The sequence below is a fragment of the Hypanus sabinus genome, chromosome X2 (assembly GCF_030144855.1).
Source record: "Hypanus sabinus isolate sHypSab1 chromosome X2, sHypSab1.hap1, whole genome shotgun sequence".
Lineage (NCBI taxonomy): Eukaryota > Metazoa > Chordata > Chondrichthyes > Myliobatiformes > Dasyatidae > Hypanus > Hypanus sabinus.
In genome coordinates this window covers 15620124-15643412 of record NC_082739.1, presented here as the reverse complement: position 1 = coordinate 15643412, position 23289 = coordinate 15620124, and the positions used below count along the sequence as shown (strand labels likewise).

Below are 23289 nucleotides of genomic sequence, written 5' to 3'. Positions count from 1 at the left end.
GATCTTATTCAACGAGCAGTTTTTAAATCTGGTTTGCTGCTGAACAACTTTAAAACCTAATAGCCCTAAGTGGGACAGTAGTAAACGTGGACTGTACTCTTTTCCATAAATGCTGCCTGGCCTGCTGAGTTCCTCCAGCATTTTGTGTGAGTGTTGCTTGGATTTCCAGCATCTGCAGATTTTCTCGTTTGTGATAGGACAGTAGTAACAAAGGATTCCGATCACTTGTCCCCAATGTGCATAGAAATCTGCTTATCCAATCACCAGCCCAGAATTTTTTTCCGATGATGAGTAGCTGGTGCTAACCACTGACCTCATAGTGAGTCTGAAATTATCATTGGTGGATCAATCAGTATGATGAATATTCACTCCTGGCCAGTAGGCCTCTTGGTTGTATGCTCAACTTGCTTTCTAAACACAGCAGCTGCCACTTGTAGGATCACAAACAATTGTAAGTAAACCTCTAATGAACAGTTGTTTGACTTCTGGTCGTAAATGTGAGTTGGTCTTCAGTTCTTAAAATGAAAGTAGCAAGAAGGAATCAGCTTGAAGTTAAAACAAGTACTGTTTTATAGAACTGCTTTCCAAAGAAGCTCTGTAGTAGACACGCTGTCTGTGAGAAGTTAGATTTAGCTCATTGCGCCTGGTTTAACGCTGCTCAAGCTGTAGTATAAGACAATGGGTTGTTTAACTTAGCTTGTATTAAACAGACAAGCTGACTCTGTTCAAAGAAGCTTGCAGAACCAGATGGACAATATCATCTAGCATATCAAATAACTGATATGTTTATAGTTGGAAGGTTTATGTACTCAAGGAAGTTAGCCTTACAGCATTAACTGTGAACATTAACCTGAGATCTATGTCTCCAAAATGCTTACCCAAGTGGTAGAAAAAGGGTATAAATGTAGTGAGCAGTTCAGGCTTATTAGGAGTGGCTGCAGAACATCAAGAAGCATGATATGAAGATAAGGTGACTAGAATCCATTCCTCTGGCTTTGGTTTCTGCGGTGGACAATTTGTTCATTAGCATTATCGGTGTGTCACTTTTGATTTATAAGAAATGTACCTGTGTTTTGGAAATCCTTTGTGTTTTAGAAATGGTTTGTTATTTGGAAATGTTTAAGACAGAAGTCCTCTGTGAGTTTTAAATGCGTTTTAAGAATGTTGTTTTGATTTAAACATGTATCACTGAAAATAAGTGAACTATACTTCAAACTATTTTGTTAGCAGGAAGTATCTTCTCCTTGGTAGGGAGGGAGTACCCGCCACTCAAATAGTGGGTATTGGCAGCTAAACTCACCATGGAGAATAAACGGTAGTTATTGCATGAGAATTGGGTAGTTACAGTATAATCCCCTTTTTGCGAGCGTACTCGTAGCTATTTATATCCGATAGGGCTTAAGGTCTTCATTTGAGCTCAGAATTTCAGAGTCAGCAAACCCAATATAACCACACCTGGGGCATCTCTTGAGAAATGCCAGCATTTTTCTCAGTAGTGAGATCCTGCACAACAATGGAGCCTAGTGTGTAAATGTCATAACATGGAAAAGGTAGGGTTACAGAACAAGCTTTGACCAATGAAACAGTCATAAAGTGATGCTGCTTGGCTTAGTTGATTGAAACCTCAGAAACGCTGCATAGTTTTGTATGTTTGACTCAGAAACACTAAAATAATTTAAAATACACATTATATTGGGGTCGTTTCTTTTTTGCTCTGATGCCAATGCTAATGCCAGGACTTTGTTGGGTATCCCTGCAGTTAACCTAGTCTGCAACACACATCAGCACACAGAGCTGTGACATCTTGACTCCACATGGAATCTCATGTGGTATCACCCACTTCTACAGGTTTCTGACTCTCAGGCTGTGGCTCCTGCCTGCTGAACCTGTACTGGGTTAAGCCAGAAATGATTACAGCAGTCCCCATTCAAATGAATGGGAGGCATTCACTGCCCGGAGAGAGATGAATAAGTAATAAGGCAAGATCTACTGAAGTTAGTTTTAAATATTTTAGTGTTTTTTAGTTTTATAAATGCAAGGAAAATTAATACTATTAACATTTTTTTTGCATCTTCCAAATTTCATGGACTTTCCGTGAATGGTAGAAGTTATTATGACCTTTTAAACTGCACTGGCACACTGACAATTTTGACAGCTCATCATTCTGGGCTAGAGAGCTACCGGCTATTAAGACCATTGTGTGAATGCAGTGGGACGCTTTCACCATGGTTACACACAGCTGCAATGAAGTACTGGAGACTGCACTCTAGCAGAAAAACACATCAAGGCTTTACCTGGATCGGTGCCAAGCAAAGGCAAGTGATTTTAGGACAATAGAAGATTTTCACAATTAAAAATGATTTGTAAAGATTTTATTATTAAATACAATTACTATTATTATTACTAAATACAAAATACTTAGAAATGCTTCAGAATACTTAGGATTAAGTATACACTTAGTGGCCACTTTATTAGGTACACTTGTACATCAGCTTGTTCATGCAAATATCTAATCAGCCATTCACGTGGCAGCAACTCAATGTATAAAAGCATGCAGACATGGTCAAGAGGTTCATTTGTTGTTCAGACCAAACATCAGATTAGGGAAGAAATATGATCCTAGTGACTCTGACTGTTGATGGAATGATCGTTGATGCCAGATGGGGTGGTTTGAGTATCTCAGAATCTGCTCATCTCCTGGGATTTTCACACATTTCAGTGAGCTTACAGTGAATGGTGTTAAAAACAGACAGACATCCAGTGAGGGGCCATTCTGTAGTTGAAAATGTGTTGTTAATGAGGACAGAGGAGAATGGCGAGTCTGGTTCAAGCTAGCGGGAAGGAAACAGTAACCCAAATAACCATGGTGACACCACTGTTGAAGAGCATCACTGAATGCAAAACATGTCAAACCTTGAAGTGAATGGGCTACAGCGGTAGAAGACCACAACATACACCGAGTGGCCACTTCATTAGGTACAGGAGATATCTTACAAAGTGGCCAAGGAGTGTATACCGATGCTGGAAACGTGAAATAAAAATTTAAAATGTTGAGTTTAATTTTAATGTTGAAGTTCAGTTTTAATTGGTTTATTATTGTCACGTGTACTGAGAAAGAATGTAAAGCTTTTGTTTGCAGACATCAGACACTTTCAATAGCACATCGGTAAAAATTTGCAGAAGCTTGTATCAGGCAGCATCATTGGATATTTCAGGCCGATGACCTTTCATACAAACTGAAATATGAAACCACCTGTAAAGTTATCTTTCTTTAAATGTTGAAGCCTATCCTGATGGTTATCTTTAATGATAGTTGATGCTAAGTTTGTTAATACCTACAGACTTCAAAGGTTTAGCCTCAGGAATGAAATCGAGCTTGGTCAGACAGTTTCAAGCAAACAGGAAAGTGACAGTAACTCAAATAACCACGTGTTACACCAGGGGTGTGCAGAAGAACATCTCTGAATGGTCAACACATCGAACCTTGGGGTGGATGGGCTACAGCAGTGGAAGGCCACAAACATGCACTCAGTGCCCACTTATTTGGAACAGGAGATACACAATTAAAGTGGCCAGTGAGCGTATGACCAAGCGATGATGTAACGATTATCTTTTCTTCACAGCCATTCCTCTGCAGTTAAATTAATGAAGATATTGCTATTCTTAAGTGTTCTTCTGTGAAACTGACTGCGTTGTCAGATTTCACCCATGGATAAACTTTAGACCACATATTCAAAGTATCTCGCAAACCACCTCCGCACATCTCCAACACTACTTCTGCCTCAGCTGTCCTGCTCCTGAAACCTTCATCCAGATCTTTGTTGGCTGCTGGGGCAATCATTAACAAAGATTAACAGGATATGCTGCATTAGCAGCATTGGCAAGGTAGAATACTTTAACTAATCTTAAAGCAGGACTTAACTTCGCAAATTAAGACTTGCTTCAGTGTTCCCACGGGATTTATATATTGGGCTGAACATCAAGCTTCCTTCAGCAGTAAAGAATAGTGGTACCTGCAAGATGAGTAATTAGCCGTTTAATTATTTTTAAGTACTGTTTATAATTACAGGATCAGGGTTTCTGTGGAAGCTGACTTGAGATAAAAGCCCATCCATAACTCTTGCTATTTATTAGTTTCATTATTTAAGACACACAACACGGTAACGGGCTTTTCTGGCCCAATGAGATCGCGCCGCCCAATTATACCCAGGTGACCAATAACTTACTAACCTCTGTGTTTGGAATGTGGGAGGAAATCCACACGGTCACATGGATAATGTACAAGCTCCTCACAGACAGTGGCGGAAGTGAACCTGGGACACTGGCGCTTTAATAACATTACGCTAATCACTACGCCTTTGCTCTTCAGAGTCCAACTGTTCACTCTAACCAATAAAGTGCTGCTATCAATTATCAGCCATTTTCTTATTAGTGCCAAGAATATGATCATTGCAAATAATGACAACACACCATTGTGCCTCTGCACTGGCTGAGCTACAATTAGCATAACTGAAGGAGTCATCTAGAGTCCTGGCATTGCACCATGCACTTCAATTTAATAAACTGCACCCTCTGTGCCAACAAGTTATATGTATTCTGCCAACTTCATCTATTTCTACTTCTGGAAGAAAAAATAATGCTGTTGAAGCAATAACATTCATTATGCTTATATGGGATTTCCCCAGTTCATCAGATCTGACTGCTTACAAATTCATTTCCAAATTAAACCTTAGTTGCAGTAAAAAAATGTTAATGCTGAAGCAGCCTCAACGTGTACTGGGAGAAAAAAATTTTGGGAATAGAATATTCTGATTGTCTTACAACCATGAGACCCAAGAGCTCACTCTACAGTAAGTTGGTCAATTGTAATTTCACAAGTTAATTTCCCTGCAACTTTGCTGGGAAGGAAAGGAGAAGACAATCAGAATCAGGTTTAATATCACCGACGGATGTTGTGAAATTTGGTGTTTTGCAGCAGCAGTAGAATGCAATTCATAAAAATTGCAAAAGGACAGCAAAAATAGTGAGGTAGTGTTAATGGGTTCATTCATTGTCCATTCAGAATTCTGATGGCGGAAGGAAAGCAGCAAGCTCTTGCCCTTCCTCTCTGAAGGATGAGCACATCCTGGGTCATGGGTTCCTTAATGATGGATGCCTCCTTTTTGAGACACCATCTTTTGAAGATATTTTTGAGGCTCATGATGATGCTGGCTGAGTCTACATCCCTCTGCCAATGTTTCTGTTCCTGTATAGCGACTCCTCCATAACAGACAGTGATGCAGCCAGTTAAGATGCTCTCTATGGTATCAATAGCAATTGTAATCCCCCTTCCTATCAGATTCCTGTCCCCTCATTCATCGTCGCTAGGTCTAAAAACTCGGAGCTCCTGAGGACACACCATAGCGGAAACAGTGGCTGTGCACGAATAATAGGATTTTGAGGCCAGGTTCCACCATCACATCAGGACAACCATCAAGATATCCACCAATATAACCAATTCCAACCTCCTGTGGTGAGTTCTTCCCCTGACTGCTCCCGTTTCCAACCACAGCCCAAATACCTGTGGTTTGGTAGGTTAATTAACCGCTGTAATTTGCCTGTAGTGTAGGTGGGTAGTAAGATCTGAGGGAATACAGAGAGAATAAAGTAGGATTGAGTTAGGATTAGTGTAACCAGGTGCCTGAAGATCAGCATGGGCTCAGGGACTGAAGGCCTTGTTTCTGTGCTGTATGACTCCTTAGCTGTGGCTCAGCGAACAATAAATGTGTTTCCAAGAACCAGTTTAAAAAACTGATTTTTTGTAGTTTCTGTAACATTGGTGTGGTAGTTGCTGTGTACTAGAGAAATAAAAGGATTGAGCTATCAAGGGTATCCATTGTGCAAGGTAGAAATCTTCATTGCTTTTTAATTAAATTTGAAAAAAAAAGAAATATAATTGGTACACAATTCCTGTACAATCATTGAGCCATCAGATCAGTAATTTTCCCTCAGCAGATGAGGTTTGTCGTGGCATACATCGCAGAGAACGACGATAGATCAGAAGGTTCTCTATTACACAGCTCTACACTACAGGACAAACCTTGAAAAGAATTCTCTCATAGAAGGGATGAAACCCTTAAACTATGGCAGATTCCAATACAACAAAGTCTTGCCACACGGAATATTTGGATAGTAAAGGTCCATATATACCAATGAACACATTAAGATCATAAATAATTATAAAACAGTTTATTACACGTTTCACAGCTCTGGGTACTTCAGAGCATGGAAGTACTTTTAACTTGACTATCGAAGTCATTAGGAAGGTTGGTCATTCAGAAAAGGGATGTTTGAGCTGGACGGTATATTCTACATATCCTCAAATTATGTGTAAACAGGGCCAGTATGTGTCTCCTCAACCAATCAGATTAAAGGATTCTATCCAATTCACCAGACTACACTCAGAACGCAATAAAATATTTGTTGAAATGTGAAATCGTGGAAGGAAAGTAATATGGAGAAAGAGAGAAAAAAAGAAAACTTTGGAGTTCATAATTTTAAAGAAAGATAAATTAAATCTGAAGAGAAGGGGGTTTATGCTGTAATCATTTACTTTCAGTACCAGAGATTAATAGTTATAATGATATTTCACCTCACTAAAAATTCACTCTCATCTTATTCAATAAGCTGCGACCCTTCCTGGCATATTTAGTGGGTATCCGGTAGGACATTCTGGACAATCTTGCCCTTCATACGACTGAAGGACAAATCTCTCTGTGAAGTAGTGGTTCTAGACAACCAAGAAAACATCATTGTTCCAATTTGTACTTACATGATTGCACTTTCAGAATTTCATCCTATTTACTTTCCTCCTTTTAAACTAATACCTCAGTGTTGTGGATATCCTCCAAGTTTTGGGGTTCTGGGGTAGCTGCTGGTGCCGATGTAAGACCTGCAGAACTCTGCCACAGCTGGGAGAGGATGGGCTAAATGCTCAGCTAGTTAAGAGACAAAGTTCTGCTTCTGTTGGGCTTCCATGTGCCTCTAAAGAACAGACTCAAGGTTCTCAATATAACCTAGGGATCCCCAGGAGACAGAGGGGAAGTTACATTCTCTCAGGGAGATTTTCAAATCACTTTTTGAATCTTTTTTCTCTCAGACTGGAAACCCATTGGCACGATGCTCAGAATAGGATGCCAGTATTGACAATCCAATGCTGGGCAAGTAACCGATGTAACCTGACTATCAAAGTTGCCTGAGTGTAACTACAGCCTTGAATACTGAATTATGAGGACATTGGGAGAAGATGCTGGTGTTAATTTCCTTTTATTAGTAATGGATTTGCTAGGTGGTACCATTCCCAGTACCTGCTACAGTAATGTATTCCACTGAAGGATTCAGGAGAGAGGATATCACAGCTGCCCAATAGGACCATGGTAGTTCAAGACAGAAATAGGGCTGATTTTCAAACATTTTCACGTGGGCAAAAGCTATGCTGGTTCATCATTGATGTCTCCTATTTTCAGTTGATGGCTCCCAAGATATGGGCTGCCTGTTAAAACTTGTTTTTTGTTTATTCTATAATAGCCATCAGCACAGTCAGTCACAGAATTATAATCAATACCGAACTAGAGATGCTATTGCAAATGCATTCTGGGATGAAATGATCTGCCTATTGTATTTGCAACCAGCAAACAATTCTCATCCAAAACCGCAGCTGTTATTTAGAGGACTGGTAAAGGACATTATTGTGATGAAGAATCTCAACCAAATGATCATCAATTTCTTTTTTAGCCAAATGTAAAATCATGGTGAACTGCCCGATTATTTCTTTCAGATATAATTCCTGCTCAGTGTTTGCATGGTCTCAGGAATATTGTAGCCTGAGTGAATTTCGGTTTCAACAGTTGAAAATAATACTTCAACAAGTGTACCTATCTGCTCCAATGAACAAAACACAAATATCAAATTACAAAAGGCTGATAGGATGGAGACGTGATATCCTGAGACTGCTATACTCGTGTCACTGAAGCCTGGAGTAGTACTAAAGCAGCCATTCAAGCCATTAAATCTGCATCAACTCTCTCAAAAAGTAATCCAGTTAGAACAATACCATCATTAAAAAGGATCCAGTGCTTTCCCGGTGTATATGATGAATAAACTCTTCTTGGGCTTCCAGCTGAGCACAGGTATTGATTATAGCTGAGGTTTCAACGACAAACTCTGCCATCTTCACCAGAGATGATGCCGGGGCATGCCTAGTCTGGTGGTATTTATACCCCCCCCCCCCCATTGTCCATCCCTTCTGATTGGTTAGTCTTCATCCAATCAGGTTTCTGCTATCTTATCTTCTTTACAATCAAATTACATTTCTTAGCTAGAGCGAAGCCATTGAAATAAATCTGGAGGAAAATAATTTTCGACAAGGTAGGACAGCAAGGTATGGGGATCTAAATACCACTGAACCAGACATGCCCAGGGACCATCCCGGATGAAGATGGCAGAGCTTGGCATCGAAACCTTGGTTATAATCGATACCTGTACTCGGCTGGAAGCCAGAGAATTTAGTAATTGATAACCTCGTTAGATTCACAGAGTTATATTCCACAGTGAAAGGCCCTTTTGACCATAGAATCTACACCAAACATCAAGCACCCATTTACTCAAGTCCTATTTTATTCTCCCCATGGTCCCATCAACTCCCAAAACATTATACCACTCACACACACACTAAAGGCAATTTATCCACCAACTCAATGTATCTTTGGGATGTTGGAGGCAACCACAGTACTTATAGGAACCTAACACAGTCACGGCGAGAACTTGCAAACTCCAAACCAAGTGCCATTGGATGTCAGGATTCAGCCTGGGTGACAGGCGCTGTGAGGCCACAGTTCTCCCAGCTGTGCATCTGCTCTGCTCACTTGTTCCCCATGTCCCCATGATCTGTTCTTTCCCAATACTGTAGTTATACCGTTCCCTTTCCAAGGTTATGATTGGGTGTCCACACTGCACCCTATTAGCAGTCCAAACCTCAACACTACCTTGCCTCTGTTAGTTACTTTAAAACTGCATTAAAGTATCTTCTCATCCTTCAAGACTTTAAGCATTCATTTCAAAGCTCCTCTTTGCTTTCACTGCCTGAAGAACACCAGTCAAATAAGATACAAATCCACAAGTGGAACTTATCCAGTAAATCTCTTCTGCACCGTTTCAAAAACTTACAGCCTTTCTAAAGTCTGGTAGAATCAATACTCCAACTGGGGCTAAACCAAAGTTTATTGTTACTATAGCAACCTGCATTTCTATAATGGCTCTTTACAGAAGTGTTTTCAATGAAAAAGGCCTGAGGATAGCAGGAGGTGATTCTCTCACCACAGGAATTTTTTTTTACAAAAATAAACTATTCATAATAAAATAAATTTATAAGAATAAACCATTTCATTCTTGACATTCAAAGTTAATGCTTTCAGTACTGTTGTATTACATTCCTAAACACCAAGAGCATTGCTGCCACTCATGTGGCTCCCTGGGGTGGTAATCCTATTACAATAATTGAGGGGCTTCCACCCCCAATCCAGCCCCTCCCTCTCCAGTAGCACAAGAACCCTACACCGTAGTCCTCCCCCACTGAGCCCTTGAGGTTCATTGTGTCCCTCAGCAAGTATTCCTGCAGTCTGGAACGTGCCAGTCGGCAGCATTCCTCCACAGACATCTCGATGTTCAGGCAGACCAATGAGCATCTTCCGCCAAAGTTGATCTACCAGCAGCACTTGATGTCTGCCTCCGTACGGGTCCCTGGGAACAGCTCGCAGATCAGAGAATCCGCTGTCCAGCAGCTGCTCGGTGTGAGCCGCGGCACAGGCTCTTGCATCCGTCTCCCCACCCACAGTCCACAAGGAAGTGAGCTGCTGCCTCTTCCCCACTACTGACATTCCGCGGGCAGTGCTGTGGAAGTGATACTCCGGGCATGCAAGAAGGGCCCCTCTCACTGTCAGCTAGGCAAGATGTTGGCTCCTGTTGGTGAGGTCTGGCAATGAGGTGGTCCAGACAGTCTGCTCAGGAATTGACCACTTTGTGTCCATCAAATACTTCTCCTGGAGTGCCTGCAGGGCCTCTGCCTGATGGACTTGTGGTCAAAGGTGTTTCTCATCCTTTTAATCCATTACCTTCTTTTGTTCTGGGAAGCTTATTATATACACTTTAATGTACATTCTTTTGCAAGTACTATTAGCATCATCAGCTATGATGCTCTTGTTAACCTTGGCAATCATTAATTTATCCAAACATAAAGACCCTTAAATAAGTCTGCATTAGGCCTTTGTTATTAGGCCATGCATATTTAAAAGGCTGCTTACCTTTCTTCTGAATTATATTTCTAGAAGCTTCCCACCAAACTGACTGGTGATAAAAAGGTTTATATTTACCTCCCTTTTATTGAATGAGGGTTTTCATTTCTCTGTCCTCAGTCGCCATACAGGTCCCTCAGCAACCTGGGAAGTAATCTTTCCAGATCAGAGGTTTATCTATTCTCAGGAGCTGCCATACTTTGAATTCTCATTTCAGCTCATTTTAATCTTAGTGTAAAGAGGGTTTCTTCTTTTTGTTAACTAGCAGGAATGCTAATTTACTGATAACGAGAATGGTATTCCTTTGTAAACCAAATGGGGATTAATGTTCTTTCTTCTGAGTCTGTAAACTTTTGTTGACGGGCTTTTGGGCAGATCGGCGCGAGGGGGTCGAGAGAGAGGACGCAATGCTCTAAGCTGGGCGAGGATCGGACCCCAAAGGGGGGTCGGGGGGTCCGAGGACGGGGGGGGGGGGGGGGGATGAAGCTAGATGTGCTTGGTTGACCACTCGGAGGGTCCTGAGCTGTTTGGAGAGTCGAGGAGTTCGGAGGGTCCTGAGCTGCGAGTCGAGGAGTTCGGAGGGGAGCGAATGGTGGCCAGAAGACTTCAGTAATTGAGCTCCAACGGCTGTGCACGAAGTGGTTTGGACTTTGATAAGTTTGGCGCCTTTTCTTTAATTTTCTCTTCATATATACTGTATTGTTATTAATCACTTAGTTATAGTAACCTTTATAAATTGAACTCATTTAATCGCATCTGTTTGTGGGCGAGGCGGGGACATCACACAGCATCCACACCAGCTGATTACCCAGTTTGGCGGGGCCAAAGGCTGCTCCCCTAGACGAAACGAGCTAAGCCAGCCTGAGGCGACCCAGGGGGTTACATTGTGGGGTGCTCGTCCGGGGTTGATTTCTGTGGAGGCTGTGTGATCACCCTATTTAAACTGTGTCTGCGGCGAAGAGCTGGTGTGCCTTTGTGGGTGTGCGATTGCTGGTTATCGCTGCATGTGTGTTGGGTGGGGTGGCTGCTGTTGCTAGCCTGGAGGTCGTTCGAGTTCCGACTAGTGCTGACGAAATGGTGGTGGGACCATGGGCTGTCCGTACTGTTTGGAGATTGAGGAGGGACAGGTTGGGATGTTTCAGCAGTGGTGAGCTCTGCCCGGTTGTTGGAATAATGTCCAGCCCTAAAGGGGCGGAGGCGTGGGCGGAGCGGACCCCTCAGTTATTGGGTGAGTGGCAGTACTTGGCTGAGGAAAAGCGACAGGGACGGGTTGAAAGTTTGAGTAGGCGGGCTGGTGACTTTGTTAGAACTGTCAGGCGCAATTACCTCGAAGTGACCGCTGCCAGTTCTGGGAAAGTGTGGGAAAATGCGTGTGGTTCGACTGGAAGTCCAATGCCGCAGCTGGGGGGCTTATCATACCCATGGCAGGAGATTGGTGGGAAGTTGTTAGGGTATCCCTTTTTGCCTAGGGGGGCAGATAAATTGCCTGTGGTGCCAAGAGGATCTGTCAAGGGGATCAGTTGTTCCATTGATTCAAGAGGTGTCGGGAAACTTAGAGGAGGCCCAGTGGGGGAACGGCTTGGGGTCTCTGGGGGAGCGCGTTCCCAGCAATGTACCAAGGAACTCCCGAAAGGAACAGACTCTATTCCTGAAGGCTTAGAGGGGCCACGCGCACAGGTGTTGTTACGGATGGATGGAAGTCAAATTAAAGCCATCCTCGGCACCGGGGCGCCGGTTTAAGTTGCTGTACAGTTTGTTTCATAACCGTTATTGGAAGCATTTACCCTTGACGACATTGAGGACACTGGAGATTCGGGGTACCAGTGCCGGTGATTATCCAGACGACGGTTGTTGGTCAGTGAAAATGGAGTTCTTGGAGGCAAATGTGGAGGAGACTGAGGTTCAGGAATCGTTAATGCTGATGTGTCCGGACCCTGATGAGACGGGCAGCGTTTCTGTTCTAGAGAGAACCAATATCCTGCTGGTGCGCTTGGGGGCCTGCCCGGAGGAGGCGGGTGAGCGTTGTTTGGAGGCATTGTCGATGCACCCAGAGTTTCGAGCTGCTTGTGTGGACGTGTGTAGCAGCATTGGGCTGATACCGAATTCAAACAAGAGCCAGTGGCGGTACGGCCTGGGGGAAGTATCTGAGGGTGAGACCCTCTTAGTGGACGCTGCGAAATACCACGAGAGAGGGGAGTTGACTGCTGAAGACACCTCGGAGAGAGAGAGGTTGCGGCGACTGGCCCCTGAAGCCGTGGAAGACGTAGGCAGCGTGTGTGTGGGTTGTATTGCGTTGAAGAGGCGCACTGTCAGTGACCAGAATATGGCCCTGAGGGCCAGAGAGGCGATGGCCTATCTGAGTGTTGCGATGTGGTTTAAGGTGCTGGATCTGAGGAGTGGATGTTGCCAGATCCCGATGAGTGGGGCCAACAAGGAGAAAACGGCCGTTATAAATTCCCTAGGAGTCTTCGGGTCCGAAAAGATGCCACAGGGCATATCTGGAGCCCTTGCAACCTTCCTGCTGGGCAGGTGGAAGACCATAGGGGATGTGGAGGCGTTTGGAGTTTTGGTGTATGTGGATGATCTCTTGGTGTTTGGATTTGCCTCAGGAGAATATGAAGTGAGGTCGATGCAGGAGCAGCTGAGAACTACCAAGTTAAAGTGTTTTTGGGACACGTGCCAGGGCTGGCGAAGGTCGCAGCTCGTGAGTGACTGTCTCTACGGAACCAAGTTTGAAATGAAGACGGAGAGACTGGAGAAAGTGATCTGGAACCATTCGGAAGACTTACAAGTTGGAGAGAATGAAGAAAGTTGTCTGACTGAGGGTAATAGCAAACTGAGAACCCGGAGAGGGGAGTTTGCGGAGGTGAAGAAATTACAGACAAATCTCAGAAGAGAGAAGCGGAGGCTTGAAGGGAACCTGAAGGTGACCATCGACAGTTCAAATGAAGTGCAAAACCTGAAAGTTGATCTGGAAGAAGTCATGAGGAAGAAAAAGCTGGAGAGAAGTGCAGTGAATACTGAACAGGAGGCTGAAGAGACTGCGGGAGCAGTGCAGGCCACGTGTTTCCGTTTGGAGAAGATCAAACAGCAGCTACCTATCACAGGAATGAGGAAGAATACAGATTCGATGGATGATGTGCTGGATGTGTGGTACATGCTGCCTTTTGCTGACTTTCCCTCGATTGAGGAAGAGACCTTTGGCCCTTCTCCCATTGAGTCAGGTGTAGCGGGGAGGGTTAGCTGTGTGCAGTGTGGGGCATGAGTGAGAGGTTGAGAGAGGAGTTGGTAGTGGGCCCAAGGTATCCCCAGTTGTGTCCGAGCCTGAAGGGTTTAGGTGAGGGGGTACGGAGGTCTCAGAAGGGTTAGGGAACTCCCAGATAGTTGGCCTAAGTAGCGCCTGAAAAACAGGGTGTGAGGGTTACTGTGTGGGGAGGAGATGTCACTGTTTGTGCTTGGGTTACGGTGTGTTGGCGGGAAAGGTGGCGAGTTATTTAGTAGTCATGAGGACATCACTTTTATTTGGTGGAGGGAGAGTGTAAAGAGGGTTTCTTCTTTTTGTTAACTAGCAGGAATGCTAATTTACTGATAACGAGAATGGTATTCCTTTGTAAACCAAATGGGGATTAATGTTCTTTCTTCTGAGTCTGTAAACTTTTGTTGACGGGCTTTTGGGCAGATCGGCGCGAGGGGGTCGAGAGAGAGGACGCAATGCTCTAAGCTGGGCGAGGATCGGACCCCAAAGGGGGGTCCGAGGCCGGGAGATTCTCCGAGGACGGGGGGGGGGGGGGATGAAGCTAGATGTGCTTGGTTGACCACTCAGAGGGTCCTGAGCTGTTTGGAGAGTCGAGGAGTTCGGAGGGTCCTGAGCTGCGAGTCGAGGAGTTCGGAGGGGATCGAATGGTGGCCAGAAGACTTCAGTAATTGAGCTCCAACGGCTGTGCACGAAGTGGTTTGGACTTTGATAAGTTTGGCGCCTTTTTTTAAATTTTCTCTTCATATATACTGTATCGTTATTAATCACTTAGTTATAGTAACCTTTATAAATTGTACTCATTTAATCGCATATGGTGTACTGTCTGTTTGTGGGCGAGGCGGGGACATCACACAGCATCCACACCAGCTGATTACCCAGTTTGGCGGGGCCGAAGGCTGCTCCCCTAGACGAAACGAGCTGAGCCAGCCTGAGGCGGCCCAGGGGGTTACATTAGCAAGTCTTCCAACACTCACCTCACACTTTCCCTAAAACACTGAGGCGAAGGGTTTATGTAATACCTCAGCTGTGCTTTATAACGCCACCAATGGACTCCAGTTTGTTCCCTCATTGGTGCCCAGGCCAATTTTTCACTTTTATTACATCTATTGAAACCCCACTGATTCTCTTATCTTAGCCATTACATTGTAACTTTTCCATTATTATTTTCAAATTTCACTTTTTCTTCTTACATTCAGCTGGCTTCTCTGTTACTTTTATCGTACCGGCATCTCTTATATTTTGTCGTCATCTAGGAGACTTGGTAGTAGTTGCTTTCCATTATCCACTTGGTGGGAAACACCGGAAAGTACCCAAAACTTCTTCATTTTAAAATCAACCATGGATATATTTTCTAACTCTTTATCTTGATCTTCAATTTAGTCAAGCTAGATCTCTCCATAATTCTCTATAACCTACACTCAGTGGCCACTTAATGTGGTACCTCCTGTACATAATAAGGTGGTCACTGAGTGTATGTTCATAGTCTTCTGCTGCTGTAGCCCATTCACTGCAAGGTTTGACGTGTTGTCCATTCAGAGATGCTCTTCTGCACTCCGCTGCTGTAACGTGTGGTTATTTGAGTTCCTGTCGCCTTCCTGTCAGCTTGAACCAGTCTGGGCATCCTCCTCTGACATCTCTCATTAACAAGAAGTTCTTGCACACAGAATTGTGTGCCCAGACTGATGGTTTTTGTTTTTTTGCGCCTTCTCTATGAACTCTACAGAAAATTCATGAAAATTGCAGGAGAAGAGGAATTTCTGAGAAACCACCCTGCCTGGCACCAACAATCACCCCACAGCCAAAGTCACTTAGATCACATTTCTTCCCCATTCTGATGTCTGGTCTGAACACCAACTGAACTTCTTGACCACGTCTGCATGCTTTTATGCATTGAGTTATTGCCACATGATTGGCTGATTATATATTTGCATTAACCTACCTAATAAAGTGGCCACTGAGTGCATATCACAGTTCCTTCATTATCATCAGTCTGAATCCAGAAGGTCTATACCCAACAGCATGCATCTTCACCACAAGGCCTACAACAGCTCAAGACATTGGCTAACTGCCATATAACGTGTCTGTATTGGGTCAACCTATAACTGGGGAAGTGATCTTCCCCTTCGACTGTTTGAGGTAACTTTTTTTATTCTCTTACTTCTCTTCTAATATTTGTATATTTATATATCTGTGCACTTGTAATGCTACTGTGACACTATAATTTCCTTTGGGATCAAAAAAATGTCTATCTATCTATATTCTTATAGGCAATAAGAATTGGTCTGTAAATCTGTCTTTGCCAACGTTGCCAGAATGCTTTTTTTTGTTTTCTGCACCATTCTCTGTAAACTCCAGAGACTGCAGTGTGTGAAAATCCCAAGAGATCAGAGTTTCTGAGATACTCAAACCACCCTGTCTGGCACCAATAATCATTCCACGGTCAAAGTCACTCAGATCCCATTTCTTCTCCATTCTGATGTTTGGTTTGAACAACAACTGAACCTCCTGACTATGTCTGTATACTTTTATCCATTGAGTTGCTGCCACATGATTGGCTGATTAGATTTTTGCATTAACGAGCAGGTGTCCAGGTGTACCTAATGAAGTGGCCACTGGGTGCACATTATACAGTGTATATATACAATACTGTGCAAACATCTGAGGCACCCTAGATTTTTTTTATATGGATTCAAATGGTATAGTTTCCAGAAAACCCTGATCTTAACATCATTGAGGCTGTCTGGGATTACCTGCGGAGATAGAAGCGAGTGAGACAGCCAAAATCTGCAGAACCATGGCTAGTTCTCCAAGATGCTTGGAACAACCTACCAGCCAACTTTCTTATAAAACTGCACAACAGTGTACTTAAGAGAACTGATGCAGTTTTAAAGACAAAGGGTGGTCGCACCAAATATTGATTTGATTTAGTTTTTATTACTGTTTAATGTTTTTATGGTAATTCTGTTTGATATTAAGAAACTTTTCACTTCATTGTTTTCAAAAGCATCTTTGCTTTCCAGAATTTTTTTACATGTTTAAAGCTTTTGCACAGCGTTGTATATCTACAAATATTCCTATCAAAGAATTTAACAACTCTGTCATTTTCTCCAGATGAGTAAACACAAACAAACTTTGCTTTTGATTTAATGACGAAGGAAAATAATTGAAAACACATGTTTCCTTTGTAGATCAGGTGGCAATATTAAAGAAAAAGCAAACTTTAATCATTGACCTTCACTGCACTTATGATTAAAGATCGCTCAAAATTAATATCTTATTCTAGCTGGATTTCTACGGATATCAATTAGGAAGGAATGCAGGAGAGTTGGTGTAACCTATTACAGCTACCTAATCTATTTTCTCATTCTCAATTATTATTTGTTGTTTGTGATAGATTGTGCTATTAAACTGTACACTGAGTAGGAAGCCAGTTTCTTTTTCAGAGGCAATACTTGCTTAGGGCTCTCAAGCCATGATGTTAAATCACTCAGTTATACGTTTTCTCCCAAAGGGGTTTGAGAGTTCAAAGCAACTTTTATTTCTGTCATTCAAAACAGGATGAAAACAGTTTGCAAACAAAAACTGAGGCCAATATAAAATGAACTACCAGAGCCCTGTCAATCAGTCTATAAACGTAAGTGATCCTGCAGATGTTGGAAATCCAGAGTAACACTGTGGTGAACTACATATACCTGCCTGGACACGCCCCCTGCTGACTGCTCCTGTGGCTCCTCCCACAGACCCCGGTATAAAGGCAATTGAGGTCTGAGCCCGGCCTCTCCGTCTCCAGGATGTAGTATGGTGGTCACTCACTGCTTGTTCCTTCTTCCAGTCAATAAAAGCCGATATCTCGCCTTTAAGTCTCAGAGTGAGTTATTGATGGTGCATCAAACACATGTGGTACAAAATGCTAGAGGACCTCAGAAGGTTCAGCAGCATCATGGAAAGGAATGAAGAGTCGCCGTTTCGGGCTGAGGAAGACGTTGCCTGACCTACTGAGTTCCTCAGTCATTTTACGTTTCAGAACATTTAAAAAATGTGGCACTGTTTTAGAGAAAAATGATGTAGCCAAAATACTATCACAAAAGTTTGATTATCTGTTGACCCAATATATTTTCTGCTTGTGGGATCTGACTGTGTACTGATGGGCTGCCATATTTACCAATAAAAAGGCCAACTCTTGAAGCGTTCCGGACAGCCATGTGAACAACCTAAGATAAAGCTTTCTTTTTCCTAATGTTTCCAAAGTTACTAAAAAATTTTTCCAACAAAACACAGAAGATTTAAAGTGCAGAAAGACAGAATAGGATTCTGCAGCTTCTTTCAGTCCCATGCCCCTCCATACCAGACAGTGATGCAGCATGTCACAACGTTCTCCACAGTACAACTATAGAAGGTTTTGAGTGTATTTGTTTACATGCTAAATCACCTCAAGCTCCTAATAAAGTATAGCCGCTGTCTTGCCTTCTTTATAACTGAATAGGCAGTGCTGTATCAGAGAGGAATAGTAAATGTCCAACACCAACCCTTAATTTTATTTATTTGTTGAGATGCAGTGCCGAACAGGCCCGTCTGGCCCTTCAATCTGCACCGCCCAGTAACCCTTCATTTAACCCAGGCCTAACCACACCACAATTTACAATGACCAATTAACCTATCAACCAGTGCATCTTTGGACTGTGGGAGGAAACAGGGGCACCTGGAAAAAACCCACGCGGTCACGCGGAAAATGTACAAACTCCATGCAGACAGCGGTATGAATTGAACTCAGGGCGCTGGTACCATAAAGCGTTGTGCTAACTATTACGCTACCATACCGCCCCCAAGGATGACAGACGATATAATGTTTTGGTGCCAGCTGGCCAGTTTTTGCCCATGTTAAAGTTTATTTGTTCCATTTATGGTCACATTGTAGGTTGTGGCTCTCTCCTCGTGCATGAGAATTAGGGCACAAATGGTTGAGAGGCACTTACTTGGTTTCAGTGCCACTTGAGATTGTGCCACTCAAATGGAAATATCAGTACAATGAATGAGAAAGCTTTCTTGACTAGCCTGTTATTTTTAAATCTGAAAAATAATTTCCATTTTTATTGATGAGATATCAGAACAGATTCACATTTCAGTCATCACTCAGTAGAGGAGGAGCAATGGGAGCTAATTAAACAAGGTGATTTAAATTCCATCATGCATTAACAATACAGCCCAATAATGAATGATGTAAAAATAGCCTTGTAATAACAGGCCAGTGGTTTTAATCTTATAATGTAGCAGTGCGCTACACGCAGCGCTAAAATAACAACACGGAGTCGGTAAACTGCAATTAAAGGTGATTTTATTCGAACTTCACAGCCTTGCTTTAAAGCCTCCCTCATCCCGCCCACCCCGGGCGCGGATGCTCCAAGGGACACGTACTCACAAACCCTCGCAGGCTTTCTCCCTTTGTTGCGGACCTGGCCTTTGTGCCTGCACGCTGGCTATTTGTGAGCCGGTTCGAGTGCGCTAGGAAGTGGGTCACCACAAAAAACATTTAAAATAGCTAAAGGAATGGGTGATATCATTTGATGTAATTTTTTTTCCTCACTCTCACATTGAGTCTGAAATCAGAATCAGGTTTATTATCATCGGCATGTGACGTGAAATTTGTTAACTTAGCAGCAGCAGTTCATTGCAATACATAGTCTAGCAAAGAGAGAAAATAATAAAAATTTTTTAAAATAATAAAGTCAATTACATATATAGATTTTTAAAAACATGCAAAAACAGAAATACTGTATGTTTAAAAAAAAGTGAGGTAGTGTCCAAGGGTTCAATGTCCATTTAGCAATCAGATGGCAGAGGGGAAGAAGCTGTTCCTGAATTGCTTCTTCAGGCTTCTGTACCTCCTACCTGATGGTAACAGTGAGAAAAGGGTGATGGAGGTCCTTAATAATGGATGCTGTCTTTCTGAGACACTGCTCATTGAAGATGCCCTGGGTACTTTGTACATGACATGTACTGGGCACAAGATGGAGCTGACAAGATTTACAACCTTCTGCAGCTTCTTTCGGTCCTGTGCAGTAGCTCCTCCATACCAGACAGTGACGCAGCCTGTCAGAACGCTCTCCACAGTACAACTATAGAAGGTTTGGAGTATTTGTTGACATGTTAAATCACCTCAAACTCCTAATAAAGTATAGCCGCTGTCTTGCCTTCTTTATAACTACATCGATATGTTGGGACCAGGTTAGATCCTCAGAGATCTTGACACCCAGGAACTTGAAACTGCTCACTCTCTCCACTTCATATCCCTCTTTGAGGATTGGTATATACTCATTCCTCTTACCCTTCCCGAAGTCCACAATCAGCTCTTTCGTCTTACTAACGTTGAGTGCCAGGTTGTTGCTGCAGCATCATTCCACTAGTTGGCATATCTCACTCCTGTACACCCTCTCGTCACCACCAGAGATTCTACCAACAATGGTTGTATCATCAGCAAATTTATAGAAAGTACTTGAACTATCTCTAGGCACACAGTCATGTGTATATAGAGAGTAGAGCAGTGGGCTAAGCACGCACCCCTGAGGTGCGCCAGTGTTGATCGTCAGCGAGGAGGAGATGTTATCGCCAATCTGCACAGATTGTGTTCTTCCGGTTAGGAAGTTGAGGATCCAATTGCAGAGGGAGGTACAGAGGCCCAGGTTCTGTAACTTCTCAATCAGGATTGTGGGATGGTATTACATCTTCTCATCAAATGTCTTAACTGATAAAAATCAATTCTGTATACTTTCTATAGCAACTATGTCACATGTAAGTAGATATTGTTATGAATGTACCACAGCTCTGGGGGGGGGGGCGAAGGGTGCGGGGTAGCCCCCTCCTTTGTGAGAATCGCAGGATCGCTATTGATTTGGGTCAGGAGACCCAGGAAATGAGAGAGAGAGACGTGCGGAATGTCTTGACCCCCCCCCCCCCCCCAGCGATATAAAAGCTACGGGAAACAGCCATTGTCTCTTGGAGACGGACTTGTGTATTACAATACTGTGCTACGTGGAAGCTCTCAAGCAAAGTGGGCTGGTTGAGGGAGGGATTGCATCACCCCAACCTGATTGACATCTGCGACCCTGTGAGTCAGGATAAAAGAGGGTCTGTGGGAACAGCCCCTCAGACGCACCAGAAGAAACGCTAGCGATCCTGTAATAGCGGAAGCCGATGGGAGGAGGCCACGTGCGTTCGGTTTCATTTGCCCCGGAACCGGTGGCTTTTACCACGGACGAACGGCTTTTAGCTAACAACGGGGAAACCAACTCCCAAAGACTCTCGAAGGATTGGCATCATAAAAGGACTGGGCAAGTTTAACCCGTCTTTCTCTCAAACCAAAACACTGCAGCTTGAACGAACTAACAGTGACTTTTATATTTCCATCAGACAATACATTATCCCCTAGACAACGATAGAGCTATTTCTTATTGATTATTATTATACCCGTACCTTTAGATTTAGTATTGACGACGTATATTACCTGTATGTTTGCATTGATATTATTTTGTGTATTTTTATCAATAAATACTGTTAAAATAGTACCATCAGACTTCAACGGACCTCTCTATCTTTGCTGGTAAGTGACCCAGTTATGGAGTTCATAACAATATAAATTCTCACTATTGCAGCTTAAAGTTCCATTCGGAGTTAGGAAGTATATCTCACCCTGTCCAATTGCTGGGGTTGGTTCTATTCACTGTCATAACAGACACATGTCATGATGGCACTAATGATTATAATACCCCTTTTGAGCTGTGAAGCCGACAAGACGGAGAACTATATTTAAGCTGCACATTTTTGCCATTGCCAACATTTGCTGCAGAGGATGTTTTTGCCTTGGTCTTTCAGATCAATCATTAAATGGCCACTTGAGTCAAGTTAAAGTCTTGTTAGATCTAGTAAGCCGACTTCCATTCATCTTGCACATCCATTCAGGCTAATAAACAGTTGATGTTCTGCAGCTGTAAATCCTCCAGTAATGGGTATTTCTTCACTGAGAAGATTACCTCAAGCTGAAGGGTTCATCAACCTATCCAGATCCAATTCTCACCAGCTATTGCATCAACTTCCTTTTCAACTCACTATCAACATAATTTGGGTGGAACCAACATCTTATGCTGGCCAGTGGTGTAGAGACATCCACGCCAGACTTCGAAATAAGTGGGCCTAGGTTCGAATCCAGCAAGCTGCTTGAATGCTTTCCATCCGTGCTGGGTTAAGCATCAAGCTAGCAACTTGGCCTCGTAAAAAAAACTGACAAAAATTCTAAAGATATAGCAAGGTTGCTGCCTGATTCGTCAGAGGGTGCGGAAAGGAATAACAACAAACATTTTATGCACAATGGCTGTTATATTGCAGGGTCAGATCAGTTCCTTGACAGTTGCCAACATCACACCTTTTACCAATGGACATTGAATGGTCCTATAGGTTAATGAGAATCAGTAGGCTTATTCATGGTTAGAAACTACCTGCTGCAGCACTGCTGAAATATTATTAATTTCAATAATATGCTTACTGGGAGCAAAGTGGAAATGCCCTGAAAATAGAAACAAGGCTTGCAGTGTGCCTTCCTGATCTGATGCAAACAAATCTCCAAATTTTTTGTTGACTACTAATCAAGAGAATTTAGTCCAGTAAGCACTAATGCTCTGTTGATTGTTGGAGTGGCTCAGTGATGGCAAGTGGGAGATAACAACTGCATGATTGATTTACCCCACTCAAAGTTGATCCTGTAGTATTTGTGGCTAGCTTATCGTTCTTAAAGAGAAGGTGCCCCGATGATGGGAGTCAGGTGGATGTGATTTGGACTTGCCAGAATACACAGAAGGTGAGCTCCATAACGTTTCAGGACTGCACGAGAGATCTCAGCAGAGGGAACGGAGAGGTGCCACTAAATTCAGGAAGTCAGGAGGCAGTCCAAATCCAAGGGGTAGTTGAAGTCATAGAAGTCAAGCCTCAGCACTTAGATGCAAAACTTCTCAAAGTCAGGTAAGGTGAATGCTAGGGAAGTATTGTTAGATATCATATATTACCAGTTATACCTTTAATCTCAGCCCCTGCCTAATGTATCAGAGCCAGAAATACTCACTCTCCCATTCTGTTGTTTTGCACTCATTGCTGTTTTCATGTATCCAAAGTCACACTACTCAGTCCACAATCACATCGATCAAGCAGAATTCTCATCTCACATTCGCTTCCTACCCCTCACACAATCCCCCTTCAAGACCCATGCCTATGTCTTACAGTGCGTGCACAAGGCGAGCTGTTCAAGCCTGACAGCACACTGATCACACGTCAATAATATACTTCCCTCTCTCTTGTAGAAAAAGGTCACCCCAACAACTAACTCATGTGGAATAGGCAAGAGGAGGGAGTAGGCATGTCCATTATGGAATGTGTAGAAAAGGTGAATCATGAACCATGGACAACATCTAACCTTCCTTTTATACATTGTATGGTCTCTTATAATCCCTTAGCTACAGATGGTGTCAGTACATATTTTTTTCTCTCCTCCTCGAACCACCTTGAATCATTGATATCTAATCTTTCTTTTTACATTCTATAGTCTCTCAGCTGCACATGTTGTTAGAAAATGCTTTTATCCATCCCCTCTATCCACCATAATAATACCCTTGTGCCTCTCACCTAAGCAGTCTAATCTAGCAAAGACAGAATGTCAAGAGAATG

At 43.0% G+C, this 23289-nt stretch overlaps 1 protein-coding gene across 2 annotated transcripts in view; it reads right to left on the bottom strand.

Moving 5' to 3' along the window:
* Positions 1–23289, bottom strand: part of igsf9bb (immunoglobulin superfamily, member 9Bb) — a 687093-nt gene that overhangs the window by 372332 nt on the left and 291472 nt on the right. The window lies entirely within an intron of this gene.